The 18,000-nt window shown below is 48.0% G+C and overlaps 1 long non-coding RNA gene across 5 annotated transcripts in view; it reads left to right on the top strand.

Moving 5' to 3' along the window:
• Positions 1-12,574, top strand: part of LOC308506828 — a 239,180-nt gene extending 226,606 nt beyond the window's left edge. For all 5 annotated transcript variants that reach the window (XR_013994778.1, XR_013994779.1, XR_013994780.1 and 2 more), the window contains 2 exons: positions 10,391-10,616; positions 11,658-12,574. This is a non-coding gene — a long non-coding RNA (uncharacterized lncRNA). The remainder of the gene's footprint in view (positions 1-10,390; positions 10,617-11,657) is intronic.
• The last annotated feature ends 5,426 nt before the right edge of the window (positions 12,575-18,000 follow it).

Here is an 18,000-nt window from a genome sequence, read left to right as displayed (position 1 = left end):
CTGCATGAACCGCCTCTGTTCACGCCTGCCTCTCCTCCCAGAAGCCATCCCTGACCGTTGGTCTACACTTTCTATGGGAATCACAGCTGATCTTGCAGCTATTTATGGAATTATCTGTGTGCTTGAATAGAATTTTGATTACTTTTTGCTTGTTCCCAAAGTAACTTATAACCACCAGAGAAAATTTAAATCAACAAAAATAACCAAATTAATCCTTGTAATCCCCCCATTCAGAGATAACCAGTTCACATTTTGGTGTATATCTTCCACTGTATTTTCTATGCATGTATATCTTTTACATATTTATTTATATTGTATAAATCTATCTATATCTATCTATCATCTACCATCTGTCATCTATCGATACTTAGGCAGTAGATTACAGTTTACACGCTGTTTCTTAAGTTGTTCTTTCAGTTAAAACTACGTGCTAAACATCCTTTTCTAGAATTCAGTGTTCTTCTACAACAAACTTTGCTAATGGCTTCTTATGGTTGTTTATATTCCCTGTCGTGTTATGTGGGTGCTAGTTTTGCTTCCTTAATTTTGTAATACGTTCCCTTAAGCGTCCGTATTCCCCAGCATGGTGCCAGTCCCAGGACAGGAGGGTTCAAGTTGATGGCAATGTGGGGGCCTGGTAAGGGAATGGGATTTGGGGTTGGCAGACCTGAGTCTGCAGATGCCTTAAATTTCCATTCCCTTCCTCCCTCCCTCCCTCCCTCCCTCCCTCCCTCCCTCCCTCCCTCCCTCCCTCCCTCCCTCCCTCCCTCCTTTCCTCCCTCCCTTTCTTCCTTTATTCCTTCCTTCTTTCCTTTCCCCCCTCTTATTTTCCCTTTCTCCATTCCTCCCTTCTTTCCTTCCTCTAACAAATGTTCTGTTAGATATTTTAAATACTTACGCACATTTAAATGTATGTAAATGCCATGTGAGCGCTTCCTCTGCCTTAAACTGGATGGAGGAATAAATATACATAGTAACAGACCAGGTCCCTGCCCCCCTGGACTGGGCCTCTGGTGGGGGATGCCGACCAGATTACATCAACAGATGAAGAATAAATAGATAACTAAATGGTATTTACGTCCACCAAGAGTAAACAAAGGGCTGAGAGAGAGAATAAAGGGGAACACGCTGGAGATGGGGGTCCAGCCAGGTCTTCTCTGCAGAGGTGACCGTCCGGCCACAACCTGGAGGAGCAGCTGCAGGGACAGTGGGGAACATGAACAGACCCAGGGCCTGAGATGGGAAACACCTGTGGGCTTAGTGGGGAAACTTAAGAAGGTGGGTGTGACCACAGGTAGTGAGGGTGGAGCAAGCTGCCCACAGGAGGCTACGGATTCGGGTCGGCAGGAGCCAGGTGATGTGTGTTTGGGGGTTCCCATAGGGAGCTGCTTTTACGCCAAGAGCAGTGGACTGTCGCGAACAGGTATTTTGTGGGTGTTCAGCATTTTAAGGCCACTCTGGCTGCGTGTGGAGATTAATCTTTGGGTGGGAGGCGATAGTTGAAGCCTTTGGGACTTGGGAATATAAGAAGACAAGATTTATTTTGGAGGGTTGAAGGAGCTGCGAGGCCAAGGACCCTGGCAAAATGTGGCAGAGATCAGAAAAGGAAATAACGTGGATATCTGGGGAGTCCAGGAAGGGCTCACTGGTGGGATTTCTAGTAGGAAGGACAGACCAGAACTAAGGTTATATTCATACTTAAGATAACCAAGTAATGATTGTGCCTGGTGTAAGAGGTAAGAACAAAAAAACTCCATGCATGTCAGGAGACCCCTGGTCTTCACTTCTAAAATGTAAGTGCCTCCTCCAATGGGTGTACCAAGTCTTTTGTGACTTGACCTTGAACTGCCTTTGATGCAGTTACTAAATCCTCTTTGAAACATGTCCCTCATTTGGTTTCCAGGACCCCACGCTCCTGGCCACCCCACGTTGCCTGTTTCTCCTCTTCTCCCCGACCCTAAATTTTGGAGAGTCGCAATGTTTGCCTTGCAGGCTCAATTCTTAGATCTCTTTTCTTTTTTATTTGACACAAAGCCTTGGATATCTCCCTTGGTCTTAGGGGTTCCCATGTCCTCTTTACACTGACACCCCCCAAAGGTTGCCTCCCCCCGCCCTCCAGACTGGTACATTCAGCTGCCTCCGTCTCCTGTCCATTTGGGTGTCCACCCGTTTTACCACAAACTTCTGATCCCCGCCCGCCCCCGCCCTCCCCCAAACCTTCCCGTTTGTGGTCTTCTCCATCTTTGGAGACCTGTCTTTTCAGTCACTCAGGCTACAGCCTTGGAGTCAGTCAACCTTGGACTCCCCTCACTCACCCATTATATTCAGTCTCTGAGCAACATATATGGAGTATCACCTCCTCTCCCCACCGCACCGCCCCTCCCTCGGTCCAAACCACCATCGTTTCTTACCTGCATCATTGCAACAGCTCCTGACAGGTCTCCCCACACCTGCCCTTGCCCTGTACACTCCATTCTCAAAACAACCGCCAGGCTGACCATTTGAAATGGAAGCCAGAACACATAAGCTCTCTGCTTCAAAACCCCCGAAGGCTTCCCAGCTTATTCAGACGAAAAGCCACAGGCCGCGTGATGGTCTACAAGGCTCATGGGGTGCGGCCTTGCTGCCCCAGTCATGTCCGAGAACCTTCCCTCTCCTGCGTCCCACCCTGCCATCCGGCCCGTCACCTCTCAAATGCTCCAGGCTGCTCTGAGACTCTCAGGATTTTGCACCTGCTGCTCACTCCCTCCCGTCCCCCAAGCCTCTGCTCAGGCATTAGCGTCTCAGGGAGACCCACCCTAGCCACTGCACTTAGCATTCAAATTCCCACACATGCTGCGGCACTGGTTCTTCTCTCCCCTACCTCTGTTTTCTTCCATTGTTCTTGGCACCCTTTAATGCTCTTACAGTTTTAGAGTCGATCCATGAGTCCCCCTTGTCCCACTAGAAAGTCACCTCCAAGAGGGCCGGGATTTTTGTCTTAGGCTGGAACAGCACCTGTGATACGGGGGCACTCCGTAAATATTTGTGGAGTGAAGGAATGAATGACCTTCTATCAAAGTCAGCCTACACAGGAAATAAGCCTTTATTTCAAGCGTAACACTTTTGGTTTTTGAGATAGATGTGTATTTTATAAAATATGTGTGTTTTATGTATTTATATATGCTTGAAACCTTCAAGCATGTTTAGGTATATATGGCATCTATGTCAAGATATATATAGTGTGTGTGTGTGTGTGTGTGTGTGTGTGTGTGTGTGTGTGTGTACGTCTCTCAAAGACCCAACTATGTTTTATATACACAGCCAAGCAGCCGTATTTTTTTCGAAGGAGGACACTGTCTGGTTTCCCCGGCTGTCTGTCAGGACGCACTCAGGCAGCCACTCTGCAGTAAACAAGGCATTTTCAGCCTCGGGCTTTCCAGAGCAGAGAGAGCACCTCATTGCCAGAAAATCTCTGCCTCACGGCTGGTTGTCCAGGAAGGCAGGCCAGTCACAGATATGGTGCGTCAGACGTGAAGACACCCATGACCATGATTCCCTGCCCATATGTCAACCTGTGTGAGGCCCACTCCAGCATGAGCTGGGAAACACAGGGCGTTTCTCAGAGAGTGCAAAGCTGGTGAATTCCCCGGTTGCTCCTCCCTGTTTCTTGGGTCAGTTTGATCTGGCTCAGGCCCAGTTTCCACTTCACCAAGGCCACTTTCCCCTCCTGTCCCCTCCCCCCACCTCTAAGCACTCTGGCTTCTTTGTGTTCCCAAAGGCACCCCATCCTGCCCCTCCAGCTCCATCTCCAGCTGAGGGCTTTGCCAGTTGTTCACCCACCTGGGCTTTGCTCACTATCGTGCATAGAATTGGGTCCCCCCCACAAAAGACATGTTCACGTCCTAACCTGTGGTACCTGTGAATGTGACCTTATTTGGAAATAGGGCCTTCGCAGACGTAATCTGCTTCCGATGAGGTCAATGCTGGATTAGGGTGGCCTCTAACTCAGTGATTGGTGTCCTTATAAGAGAGACACAGACACACAGGGCAGAAGGCACGTGAATATGGAGGCAGAGATTGGAGGGAAGCTTCTACAAGCCAAGGCATGGCCAAGGTTGTAGGTAAAGCAGAGGCTAGAGAAGGCAACCCTACAGGTTTGAGAGAGAGCACGGCCCAGCTGACACCTTCATGCCAGGCTTGTGGCCGCGCGAACTGCGAGAGAATACTTTTCTGCTGTTTTAAGCCACCCCGTTCGTGATCCTTTATTACAGCAGCCCCAGGAAACTCACACACTCCCCTTTCATCCTTCAAGTCTCACCCTAAGTGCCACTTCCTTGAAGGGCTCCCTGGACTCCCGTCATCACTGGGTCCCTAGTTACACACTGTGCTCATTGACTATTTCTCTACCCAGGGCTTTTCACGGGGACGGTTCTCTTTGGCAAGCTTCCCCTGGGAGAGGGCAAGTCCTCTGCCGAGCCCATGTTGTTCGTGATGCGTCTGTCCTCCGTCTCCAGCCAAGCATCCATGATGAAGGAGCAATAAACTTCCTGGGCAAATGCAGGGCAGTCCAGCGAGCATCTTCCGGACTGGCAGATTTTCTTTATTTGAATGTCTGTGTCATAAGATACCCAGTCAGAAGGTTGCCCTGGGTGCTTCCCCTGGAAATCCTCACAGTGCAATTATTCAAATCAAGCGCACAACCCATGTCACCCTCAGTTGCAGTGAATGCCAGAGAGACATGAGGCCGTGTGAGGACTTTCCAAGTGTGGTCCGTTCTTACTGTTCAGCCTGAATGTGTTTTTCTGCTGAGAACATGAACCAGAAATGAGTTTTATCAAATAGTTAACGAGACCTTAAATAGAAAACAAAACAAAACAAAAAAAACACCCTCCAAAAACGTAAATTCTCTCACAAGTACCCTCCTCCTCAACGCCTGCCCCTGCCTCCTGTTACCAGGCTCTCCCAGTCTTGTCTCCTGTGTCGTGATGAATGATGGCCTTATTTCAGACCTCTCCAAATTCTGTTCTTATTTTCCCTCCTTGGGTTTTAGTTGGAGAGGTCTGGTAGGTGCTTTTAGGTGATTTAGAATTGACATCTCCCCTGAGAGTCATCTATCTCACAGTATGTAGGTTTGGCCTCTGATGGATTCAGAATGACCTTTATTGAGCACCAACTATGTGCCACCTTTTTTACACTAGACAGTTTTATACTCTGCACCTTACTTTTCATTTTATCTGTCCCAGAAATCTGTGTTCACTATGGAGTGAGCTCACTTCAGAGCTATTTGACCGATGAGGAAACTGAAACTCAGAGAGGTTAAGTCATTTGCCTAAGATCACACAGCCAAGAAGTAAGTGGTAGAACCCTTTTCAAATCTGACTTCAAAGGTAGTGTTATTTTCTCTCTAAATGTTACAACTGGTAAAAAGCAACCCTCACTAGAAATGGCCTTATTAGCAGCAAGGGGATTTATTTTATATTCAGTTGCGTCTAGGACAGCCATGCCAGTGGTTCTCCAGCAGCCTGTTGGGAGAACTATCGACTCTTGGATTCATGGGCCTGGGGCCCTTGGTATCTGCTCAAGACACTCACAGACACTCTGGCTGTGCGGTGGGGGTGTGGGCTGGGGGGTGGGGGTGGCCATCTGATCTTGGGACTGTGCTTTCTGACTCTGGGGCATTAGGCTAGCCACTTCTCTCCTCTAGCCTCAGTTTCCCCAACCATAAAATTAGGACTCAGATTTGATGAGGTCTATGCTGCCATCCTGGCCTGATAATCTAGGGTTCTAGCATACTGGGGGTGCCACTATCACTTTTCCAACCCCTCAGACTCAAGGCTTTCCTATTCTGTCGCGAGCCCATGGGCTACGTGGAAGGCATCCTTGCAGGCCCCTCTGTCAGAGGCCACACATTTACCATCTTACCTCATGTCCTGAGCCCACATTCCCTCCCCTCCTGAAGTCAGTGCTGCTGGCTTCCCTGGTGCTTCCCTTGGAAACCCTCAAAGTACAATTATTCAAACCAAATGCTTAGCCCATTGCCCAAGTTTCTTAACCTCGTGGAGTTTTCCATGTTCTCTGTGAAACAACCTCAGATGAGTGTAAAACCTACATCATTGGCTTATTGTGAGGATGATGAGATTAAACAATAAGCGTTGTTCTCTTTAGAAAGTGCAACCTGGAAGTGCGGACTCTGGAGCTAGGCGAAGGTGTTCAAACACTGGCTATGCCGCCTACCTGCTTACCTGCTGTGTGGGTTCGGGCAAGTTGCTTTACTTCTCTGTGCCTCGGTTTCTTCTTTTGTAAAGTGGGAACAGTACCAACCTATCTATTGGCTTCTTATGAGGGTTAAATGAGTTCATGTTTGTAAAGCACATAAAATAGCGTGGGACATTTAATAAATGCTATGTAAGAGTTAGCAATTATTATTAGGTCATCTCATTCTCAAATCAGCCTAACGGACGGGGTACTGTTACTATCCTCGTTTTATAAATGGGGAAGCTCAGTAACTTGAACCCGTGTTGGCTCACAGGGGGTCTTAACCTTCAGCTATACTGACTGGCAGAAATGAGGGGGGATTCTATGCTTGGGGTTTAATAGTCTGCCATAGCCATCTTGAAATTCACAATAATTTTATCTTTGACTTGGTGCTTTGTAAGTCAAGTCCTGCCTCCTGAGACCTTCTCACCTCCCGGGATGAGCTCTCCTGGCTGCCCCTCACTCCCCCTCTACCCCCGGCCTGCCCTTGCCATACCACGCCTTTGCCCTCTGCTTCTAGTGGGCACCTGGGCACAAGCATGTGAGGGGCCGCACTCACCTGCAAACCTCCCCAGCCTGAGGGAGCACGGCATTAAATAGCAAGTATAAAACCCCACGTCAAATCAAGACAGAGATTGTGGAATAATGTCCAAAGCTTTTCTTCTTCTTCTTTGAACAAGTCTTTGATGAATGCCAGAAAGGTGGCGCTTTGGCCACCTCCCAGAAAGATGGCCTCCCTAAGCCTCCTAAGGCCTTTGCATTATTTGCATTCAAAATGTAAGCTGCTTCCTAACTAGAGGCCCTGTTTGGTTGATAGGGAAATCTTTTCTTCTTCTTCTCCTCCTCCTCCTCCTCTTCCTCCTCCTCCTCCTCCTCCTCCTCCTCCTCCTCCTCCTCCTCTTCTTCCTCTTTCTCCCCTCAGATGCAGAGTGTTTTATTTAAAAGACACGGTGGGCAATTACTTCATGCAAATGGGGGCACCTCTGTGCTGGCAAGGCTGGAGCCAGGCCTTGGAGGTCTGGAGGGTGGACAGCACGGGCCAGGCAGGGGGCCTCCAGGGAGGCCCTGCCCGCTGGTCTCGGCCTCAGGACTTGTGGGAGAAGACACAGGCCACAGCAGGAGGATGGGGAGGATGACAGCCACAAATGGCAGAACCTCAGAGCCACGGGGTGGGAGCTCTCGTCTTGTGTGTCTCACATGTAATGGATGAGGCTCCTTGAGAGCAGAGCAAGAGGCAACTCTGGGCCGACTCTGGGGCCACTGCAGGTCTGTGTCCAGTGAGAGGCCCCAGATAGAGTGGAACAGCCAGTGTGCTCTGCTGGGAGCAATGTCTCCTTGCTTATATGTAGCCCACAGCCCATCGTGCAGATGGAACATTCTAGAATGAGGGAGGGATGCAGGAAGAGCCCTGTAGGGGAGACCAGTAACGGGAAAGATAGCCTTGGATTAGATGGGAATTTGGGCATCAGTTTGGCCTCAGCTAATTTCCTTATCTTGGGAACTGGCCTGTCTTCATGAACCCTCTGCCGAAGCAGCCAGGCCAGTTTCATGTCCACAGCTGCCTTGGGCATCTTTGAACCCCCCGGATGTAGCAACTTAGGCTGTGGACCCATGGAGATATCTGTGCATTCTTATTATTTAGTCCGCCTGTTCTGAACAATAGCTCCCCAAAGTTATCCTCTCCTAGAGATAGCATCTCCATCCAGCTAAACATACCTTTTTTGTTTTGCTGTTTACAGGAGAAAGAGTAGAAAAGGTTGGGGCCAGAGCACAAAAGACTCAGCTGAGGGTTCCTTTTGGTGAGTTTTCCCCATCTCAGAGAGGGACCTGACAAATTAGGTTCAGAGTCCCAAGGATCCTTTTGAACTCCCAACCTGCAGTTGGGTTATTTACCTGCGTTGACTTGTTTTTATCATTTCCTAATAGCAGTTGATGTTGTCTGCCTTCTGCCTAGGAGCTTGGTTCACTTGCTGAGTGCTCTATGTACACGATCCCTTTTCAGTGTTTTCTGTGCCGATGTAATTCCCATACAGCAAAATGCAAAGATGTCCAGTATGGAGTTTGGTGAGTTTTGACAAATGTGTGCCCTTACGTACCCATCACCTGAAGACAGGGACATAGGACACGTGTACCACCCCAGAGAGTTCCCTGGGCCTCTTTCCATGCGTTCTTTTACCCCACCCTCACATGGAGGCAACTTCTGCTCTCGTTTCTGTCGTCGCCGATTTGTTTCTTTGTTCTAGAACTTAAGAATGCAAGTTTTGCTGTTTTATGTCTGGTTTCTTTCACTCTGCGTAGTGTTTACGGTATGTGTCCAGGTATACCAGTAGCTGTCCCTTTGTCCAATATTCCGTTGTCTGGATATACCGAACTCTGTTTATTCTTTTATCTACCAATGGCCATTGGGTTGTTTTTAACTTTTGGTGACTGTGAAGAAGCCTGCTCTGAGCTTTCACGTACAAGCCTTCTTATAGACATATATCTTGGGGAAATACCTAGGAGTGGAATTGTTGGGTCATATGCTAAGTGTGTTTTTAACTTGATAAGCCAGCCTGGTTTTTCCCAAGTGGTTATGTCAGTTTTGCACTTCCACCATGAGTGTATGAGAGTTTCAATGGCTCCACAACCTGAGCAACACTTGGCATTAACAGTCTTGTTCATTTTGGCCATTCTGGTGGGGGTGAAAGGGTGTCTCATTGTTACAATTTGCATTTCCCCCATGACTAATGACATTGATCACCTTTTCTTGCACTTACTGTCTGTGCCTTCTTTTGTGAAGTGTCTTAAGTTTAAGTCTTTTCTGCACTGGGGAGGGGATGTGTTTGTCTTACGACTCAGTTGCAAACGTGTTTAACATATTCTAGATACAAGCCCTGTGTCAGTTACATGTACTGCCGGTATTTTCTTTTAGCCTGTGCCCACACTGTCCCTTTCAGTCCTCCCAAGAACCTGACAAAGTGGCTCTCAGTATAATACATCTGCTTTGTTTTCGAGAGGCAGAAACTGAAGCACAGAGAGGTTAAGTGAAATGCCCAAAGTCACACAGCTACTCAGTAGCAAAGTAGAAATGCAGACCCACTTGTGTGTGACTCAGAGCACTGACATCTAGAAAATCCCAGGGAGACTCTCTCCACACACGAAGACTTGTGTCTCCTTGGCGGCTTGGAGGGGCGTGGTTCTCAAGCCAGTGCCCGGGCTGGGTTATTTCAGTTCACACTCGCTCCCTCTGCCTCACACATACCAGACCATCCTGGGAAGTAGCCGCTCCCAGGACACAGTTGGGAGCTCACCGTCTTCTTAGAGGGTGCCACGGGGCTGCGAGCTGCTCTGATGAAAGACAAACTGCGCGTATTTTTATGGGCCTCCAAGGATGCTGACAGGATAACCTTCTGCCAGGAATAACAATGAGGGGCCCAGGCGAGCTCACTGCCAGCCTTGCTCTGGGAGGCATCGTTGAAGGAGGCGAGCCAGGCAGTGGGAAAGGAAGGGGGCCTGCAGTGGGAGGGCACGGCTGGGATATTTGTCCACAGCTGTCTGAAATAAGAGCTTCTGGGCACCCAAGGACTCTGAGCAGGAAGGGACCCCCATGGCAGACCGGGGCAGAAGGCTGGGAGGTTCTGTGAGGGTGGAAGCACAGCAACTCCAGTTGTCAACATGCTAGGTAGAAGAGCAAGCCTTCCCTGACCACTCCCTACGTGCCAGGCACTGTCTGCACTCTGCGTCCCTCTTAGTGCTTTGCGTTTTACTAGCTACATGCTTGTAATAACCCCACGAGATAGGTGTCATTAAAATGCCCACGGGAGGAAACGGAAGTTCAGAGAATTTAAGCAATTTGCCTAACGTCGCATCATTTGTAAGGGGTTGAGGAATAAATAGAGGGTTAGCTAATTCTAAAGCCAGTCGCTTAGCTCCTACGCTCTGCTGCCTTTTGGTTCAACAGACTCGTGTCAGATTCCTGCGTAGTGTCAGTCACCACTGTAGGTGCCTTGGTCGGGGGACTTGAATGCTGCACAAGACCTGTGCCTGTCTTCCGGAAATATAATGGGTTGAATGCTGCCCTCCTCCACCCCCACCCCCCAAAAAATACGTCCACATCCCTGAACCTGTGAACGTGAGCTCATTTGGAAAAAAGACTTTTTTTTTTTTCTTCCAGATGTAATTAAGTTAAGGATCTTGAGATGAGGTCATCCTGGATTACCTGGGTGGCCTTAAATCCAATGACAAGTGTCGTTATAAGAGACGGGAGGAGAAGACAGAAGAGGAGAAGGCCCTGGGAAGACAGAGGCAGAGACGGGGCTGACGCAGCCACAAATCAAGGAATGTCTGGAGCCACCAGAAGCTGCGAGAGGCAAAAGGTTCTCCCTGGAAGCTTGAACCGAGTACGGCTCTCGCTTATTCTGTTCGTTAGACGTGAGTCATTCGGTCCAGCCCACACACTGGAGAGGATTGTGCAAGGGCATGGATGCTGGGGGGCAGGATCGCCGGGGCCATCTCGGCGGCACCCTCCCACAGACGGCAGCTGTCCCACCTTCCATGTCCCTGGCTCTCCCGTGGCACCCGGCTCTGGATTGTACATTGACCGTGTGTGGGGGCTGCTGAGCTAGACTCTGTGTGCACACATCACATGACGTAGTGTCATTTCACCCTCCCATGAACCCCCCCAGGAGAGGTGTTCGCCCTTATTTGACAGAGGGGATAACTGAGGCTCAGAAGATGAAGGCCACACAGTCACCCTGCAAGTGGCTTTTCCTTGCTCACCCTCTATTGGTCAAATCACAGTCACATGGCCTCAAATTAACTGCAAGGGAGCCTGGGAAATGTAGTCTTCCCCAGAAGGAGGCGGTGGTATGGTGAGCACACAGCTGGTCAGGGACAGGCTAGCACTTAATCTCAGGTGCTTCCCCACTTCATCTCTGGCCTTTTCTCGGGTTCAGGTGCTTTTAGTGGGCTTTCTTACATCAACCAGTGTCATGGGACTTGTTTTTCTTTCCCCCCCCTTAAAAACTGAAAAAAGAGTAGAGGAAAGAGACGTTTCTTGGGTCCATCAGCCCCCTTTATTTTTGCCAGCAGCCTTCACCCACTTAGAGGCCCAGGTGCACAGCTTGTCAGCTGCCAAGCACTTTGAAAGCTCCCAGTGTATCTGCAGGGGTTTCTTGCAAGAGTTTTGCTTCCACCATCTTTAGCAATGCAGGGCCTCCCTCGCCGATGTTTGAGGAGCCCTCTAGTTACTTCTCCTTCAATGCCTAAACCCCGGACTCAGGGCCACAGAGGAGCTCCAAGTGCAAAACCTGCTGTTCCAGCCACTCCTGCCCCACTGCTCCAGGCTGCTCCAAATGCAGCTGCATCCTACACCTGCAGTTTCCAAATGTCAAGCCTTGCTATACTGTGACATCTGCCTGAATCCCCTCTCTTTCCTCCAGACTCAACTTGGATGATACCAGTGCCATGAAGCCATCGTCAATCAGTCATCGTTCCACTGGCCCTCACTTGGGAGCAGAGGCATAGACGTGCCTCTTTGTCGACGCCTGTGGCTCACAGGACACGTGCCTTGGCCTGTGTAGACGCTGAAGGCCTCTGCCCATACCTGCCTCTCCTTGTAGAATGTGAGAGGTTTGAGAGGCCTTTGCTGGCCTCTTCATTACCTGCAACAGTGAGTCCAGAAGTCGTCCTGTGAAATGCCAAGCCCTCCCCAAGACCCAGAGGTGAAGAGTAAAGACTCTAGCATTGGTTTGAATCTCAGCTCTGCCACTTGTGGGCTGGGTTACTTTGGGCAAATTCTTAGCTTCTCTTTACCTCAATTTGCCCATCTGTATAGTGGGGCTAATAATGTTGTGCATATTCGATGAAATAATGCACCAAAAGCTCTTGCAACAGTGGCAAAATAGTGGAAAGACAGTCAAGAAATGGCAACCATCTTTCTGTTATCATTACTCTTGTTATTACCTTCCTACCTTTGTATGCAGCAGCCACACCAAGTTCCTTATTTGTTGACATTTTTGATGGTCTTGCATGTGCCTTTGCTTTTATGCTTGATGTCCCTTCTGCTCAGAGGGCCCTATCTCTCACCAGTTCCCTCATTCATACCTAGTCAGTCATTCATTTAAGGGCGTTTTTGCTGAACTCCGAACTACTCGTCCTGTAGACCCATCTCAGTCCCCTCCGTGGCTATTCCCATTGGATTGACCACCCGTTTTGAAGGTCTGTTTACTTTTCTGTATCTCTGTGAACATGAGAGCAGAAAAAATGCCCTTCCCCCCCCTGAGTTGACTGCTCTGAATCCAGTTCCTAATTTCAAATCTGGCACTGAGTAGGAGCTTAATAAATTTTGTTGAATTAACACGTGAATGTTGCTTATCTCTGAATATGTGCCCACTGCCCAGTTAATGGTAGGTATTTACCCTGCACTCTATTTCTCTTGCCCGAAACCAAATCACTGTGGATTCATATCACCTAAAGGTTCTGGTTGGGGGAGGGGGCCCGTTTTAATGAGCGTATCTGGATTTTGCCTTCTTTTGACCCAGAAGGGTTTCCCTTGTCCTGCTTGACTAAGTTTAAAATGACAGGTGGGGCTCTCCTCTGAAAACTGCAAGAGGATGACATTTGCACCTGTGTTCCTTGGACTACGTCTAGAATCATCAAGAATTTCTCAACTGTTGTTTTTGCTGACCCACTTCAGACTATGTCTCAGGGTTTCCTGGAACCCCGTTGTCAGTGCCTGGAAATCAGGGAGGCAGGGAGACAGAGGGAGGGGAAAGGAGGAAGAGAGGGAGGGAAGGAGGAAGGTAGGGAGAAAGGAATGGAGGAAGGAAGAAAGGGAGGGAGGAAGGTAGGGAGAAAGGAAGGGAAAGGAGGGTTTCTACCTCATGGTCCAACATCTTACAGATGAAGATTTGGGGTCAAAATGATTTCCCCACTAGTAGAACCGTGTGAATGGCAACATTTGGCCCAAACACTCCCTCAGGCCCTTCTTTCGTGAGTGTGATTTCTTCAGCAGCTGAGGTTTGGTCTTGCTTTGCAAGGTGGCTCTAGAACTTAACGTGCCCCCTTTCTGTCTCACCTCCTGCAATGACTAGGCTTGCTGGCCTCTCGGGGGTGGCAGGATGGGAGGTTTGCTGTCCCCGGGGGCAGGATAGAACTCTGTGCTGGTGATGGGCTTTCTCCAGAAGGTGATGCAGGTATTGGGATTTGGAGGGGCCCAGTCTGACTTGCATGGACGATTGCCTGTGTCTGTCATGGAGGAACTGCATATGATTTTATAGACATTTGTGTCTTTTGTTTCTAATACTGTTTATAGGCGGTTGTTTTGATGTCATCCCCGTTTTGATTTCTTCTTATCGATCGTCATGCCTCAAACCATGCACATTTTCTGGTGTCCACTTTTCTTTCCCCTTGTGAAGCAAAACTCATATGAATTGAGATTTCAATATGTGGCAGAGACTTTGCTTGGTAGTTTCACACCTGTGGCCTCATGTATTCTTCACAATAATCCTGCAAGGTAGATATTATTAGTTCCATGTTACAGATGAGGAAAGTGTGGCTCCGAGGTTTTAATTTCACATAGCTGGTAAGTCTTTTCGTTGCATATATAATCTGTCTGATCTTCAATGGCCCTGCATTGTTTCTACGTCCAGGTTCTTTTACAGGCTATTTTGGCATTTGGTTTCCTCTGCATCGCACATTACAGGCCTAGACCACGGTGCTTGTATTTTATGGTCTTCTGTACTAGATGCTTCCGAACATGGGCTCGAGCACTAATTTGTGTGTAGTTATTATTTCCTGGAAGGAAAAAGAATGTCCACTTAATGTTTCTCTTCTTTTATCTTTCCAGACCCTTTGGGGCCGATTCTCTGTGGCTCTTTTGGGATAGATGTTACCAAGAAATCAATATAGCTGTTAGATTAATCCATGCATGGCAACCATAATGTCACTGTGTCTCCTGGCCCGTGATGTTGACAGAGATGTCAGAGCCAGGAGGAGGGTGGTACTTAAAAGACGGGATGGGAGGCTGTGAAGTGAAGGGGAGAATTAGAACCCCACGGCGTTTCACATAGTGGAGGAGAAATTGCAGGTGGCTGCCTCTGGCATAATCAGGTCTTTCTTCGGAGAATGCAGTGGCTTGAGTCAGGCATGGCAGGGGGCCCTGCAGCGCTCAGTCTTCTGAAGGCCCTTCAGGAAGCTGGACTCATCACCGGGGGGCAGCAGCCTGAGCAAGAATCTCTCTCCTTTAGATACCAAGTTCTCAGCACCTTCAGAGGTGGTGGGGGGGGAGGTACCATTTCCTTCTTCTAGTGGATGTGGCCTGTTTATTATTATTATTATTATTATTATTATTATTATTATTATTACTACCACTACTATTTCCTGACACAAGGAGAGAGGTCAGCCTTTATAAGCACAGTGCTTGCTTCATGGAAAGCACTCAAGGTATGCTCGAAGGACACCTAGAATGCCTTCTAGGTGTCAGCTGCTGCTCTAGGTACAGAGTAGCTGGGAGGGGTGGGAGTTCTGCAGTAAGAAACAAAAAAGAAAAAAACAAGACCCTTGCCTTCAGGGAGCTCCCATTTTCTTAGAGACTAGGAATTGAGCTTAGCTATTAACTTGAATTTCCTCTCTCCTGCAGAGGTGGCCAGGTGCCCCCATAATCTCTTCTTTCCTTTATAGAGCAGTGGTTCTCAACCAGGAGCAATTTTGCTCCCCCCCCTAATCTGGAGACATTTTTGGTTGTCAGGGTGTGTGTGTGTGTGTGTGTGTCTAGCATCTAGTAGGTAGAATCCTAAGATACTACCAAACATGCTATGTGCCACAAGACAGACCGCACAACAAAGCCTTATCCAGCCTGCAATCCCAACATTAATCCAGGTTGAGAAAGCCTGAGAGAGAGAGAAGTGGCTTTTCAGCCACTGGGTGCATTTTCCAGCTTCCTGTGCAGCTAGGTGTGGCCATGTGGCCAGTTCTCACCACAGGAGTGTGAACAGGAGTGCTGTGCCAATGCCTTTTAAGAAATGGGTATGCCTCATTCCCTTCCTCAGGCTGGATAAAGAGAGCAAGGGCGTTTCGCGTGACAATGCAGCCACGTGGGGCCCTAACTCACTACGTAGGGAGAGCTGTCTGCTATTCAGAGACACTCACCTTGGACTGTCATGGGAATAAGAAATAAAATTCTGCTGTGCATTAACCGTAGTGCATTTGGGGATCTCTCAGTTAGAGCAATTTAGTCTACTTAACGACTGTAGTCACTAAGTCTTCTGAGTAGTTCTTTAACAATAAGAACAGCTAACATTTATTGAGGACACACACTGAGTCAGACACTGAGGTCTTTAAGATCTCATTTTATCTGCATACCAACCCCATGAAATGGGTGCTATTATTATCCTTGTTTTTCAGATCAAAGAACAAATGCTCAAGGTTAAAGAGTAAGTAAGTACCATCTGGCACTTTTTTATTATTAAATTTATTGAGGTAACACTGGTTAATAACATTAAATTTCAGGTGTACATAATTATAATCCAGTATCTGTATACTTTATTGCATGCTCACCACCAAAAGTCTAGTTTCCTTCTGCTACCATATATTTTGACCCCCTATACCCAGTTTGCCCTCCCTCACTCCTTCCCCTCTGGTAGCCACCATTCTGTTGTCTGTGTCTATGAGTTTTTGTTTTGTTTTATAAACTCATTTGTTACTTTTTTGTTCTAGGTTCCACATATGAGTGAAATCTTATGTTTTTTGTCTTTTTCCATCTGACTTATTTCACTTAGCATAATACCCTCAAGATTCATTCATGTCGTCACAAATGGCAATATTCCACCTTTTATTATGGCTGAGTAGTATTCCATTCTATATATGTACCACTTCTTTTTCATCCATTCATCCATCAATGGTCATATGGCAGTTTTATGCCAGATTCCAGTCTCAACCACTGGAGCAAATTCCTTTCTCCATCCTTAAGATCTCTTCATTTGGGCATTATCATCCCTGTTTGGGAGTACTGTTCCCTCTTTGGTCCCTCTGCCTCCATTTTGGACACTGTAGATAGAATGACTTATTATTAAAAACCAAATCTGACCCTGCTTCTTTCCTGCCCACTTTCCTCTGGTGCCCCCTCACCACCTTCAGGGTGAAGTGCCTGCTCCTTGCCAGGGCAGAGTGGTCCCTCTGTGGTCTACCCCAGCCTACTCTACCTCTGTCATCAGCTCTTCCTCCTTCTTCCTTTGGCCACACACCCTGGGCTTCAGCTGCACTGCAAGGGGAAAGGCTTATTTTTCTAAAATGATGCTTGCTCTGCAGAGGGAATCACAGTTAAGACAAGCTTCCCCTGTGTATTTTCAAGAGTTCAAGCAAGGATTGTTTGACCATCTCCTGGGAACACCATTGAAAGGATTCTTCTCTTGGGTGGGTGGTTCATTCCATCCAGACAGCACTACGGGTTTTCCAAACACAGCTAATTGCACAGTGTAAGGTGAACCCAGTTTTTCAACTCTGCTCAGCTCTCAAATTCTATTTGTTCTATTAAAGACCATATTGACTTTAGAGAATAATTTGGCAGGATTACAATACAGCAACTTTACTCCTAATTATACTCCCTAGAGAACTCTCATGTGCAAAAGAGAAATGTAGTATTTGTATAATAATAGCATAAAGTGCTAGGCTAAATGTCCCTCCACAGAAGACTGGACAAAATAAACTTATACAAAGAGTATTTATTATGTAGGCGTGAAAAGAAATGAACTGGAGCTACGTGTGGTAATTATAGACGAATCTCAAAAACATAACGGTAAGCATAAAAAGCAGTCTGAGGAAGGCTAGATGTAGTATGATGTCATAAATAGCATCGTGTATTGTGCCAGTGAGGTTTCCTGTGATAAACAGAAGGCACACTTGGAATTCTGAAGAGAAGAAACTATTTACAGTGGTGGCAGGTGTGGTAGATGGTTTCATGGCCACAAATTCCTGCCATCCCATTGTGTCGTCCCCCTTGGCTACCCCTTCCATCCAGAGGTTGAACCTATTTTTCCATCCCTTTTCTCCTGGGCTGGCTTTGCGATTTGTGTTGATGAACAGATTGTGGCAGAAGTGATTTGGAGTGAGTTGCGGAGGCCTTCCAGTTTCTGCCTTCACTCTTTTGGAATGCTTCTGAAATGTAAAGAAGCTTACTGGAAGGAAAGAGCCAACTACCAGCCAGCACCAACCACCAGCCATGTGAGTGAGGCCAGCCAGGCCCAGCCAGCCCCGAGCTGACCACCAGTTGGCTACAAATGTATGAGTCCAGCCAACACCACTTTGAGCAGAAAAACTTCCCAGCTGAGAACAGCTCCAACTACTCACCCACAAGAAGCACCAGCTCCCTTATCAGAAAAATGGAAATAATAAGGGTGCCCTGCCTGCTGTGTGTTGTAAGGACCAAATGAGGAAATGCAGTGAATCAGCTTAGCTCCAGGCCTGGCACACAGTAAGTGCTCAGTAAACGTTAACCGTTGGGTTTTTGGAGGAGATACCCAGGAGACTGATTTTCAGAATAGTGTGACTGTTTTCCTTTTGGAATGTGGCCACTGCAGGTGTGCAGGCGGTGACAGGCAACCAGGTGCCCCTGCCCTGGGGATTTCAGGAGATGCTCTGTGACTGGGATGGGGCTAAGGACCCCGGGGGAGGGGTCAGGATGGCACCATTCTGGGGCCTCTTCTCCACACTCCATGCAGACAGCGTGGGGTTTGGCATGAAACCTGCATTGGATTCTCGGTGCTGCCGCTTAGCGGCTGTGTGACC

Source organism: Rhinolophus hipposideros (genome assembly GCF_964194185.1).
Source record: "Rhinolophus hipposideros genome assembly, chromosome: 13".
Lineage (NCBI taxonomy): Eukaryota > Metazoa > Chordata > Mammalia > Chiroptera > Rhinolophidae > Rhinolophus > Rhinolophus hipposideros.
Note: the sequence above shows the minus strand (reverse complement) of the source record. Positions and strands in the feature narration are given on the sequence as shown.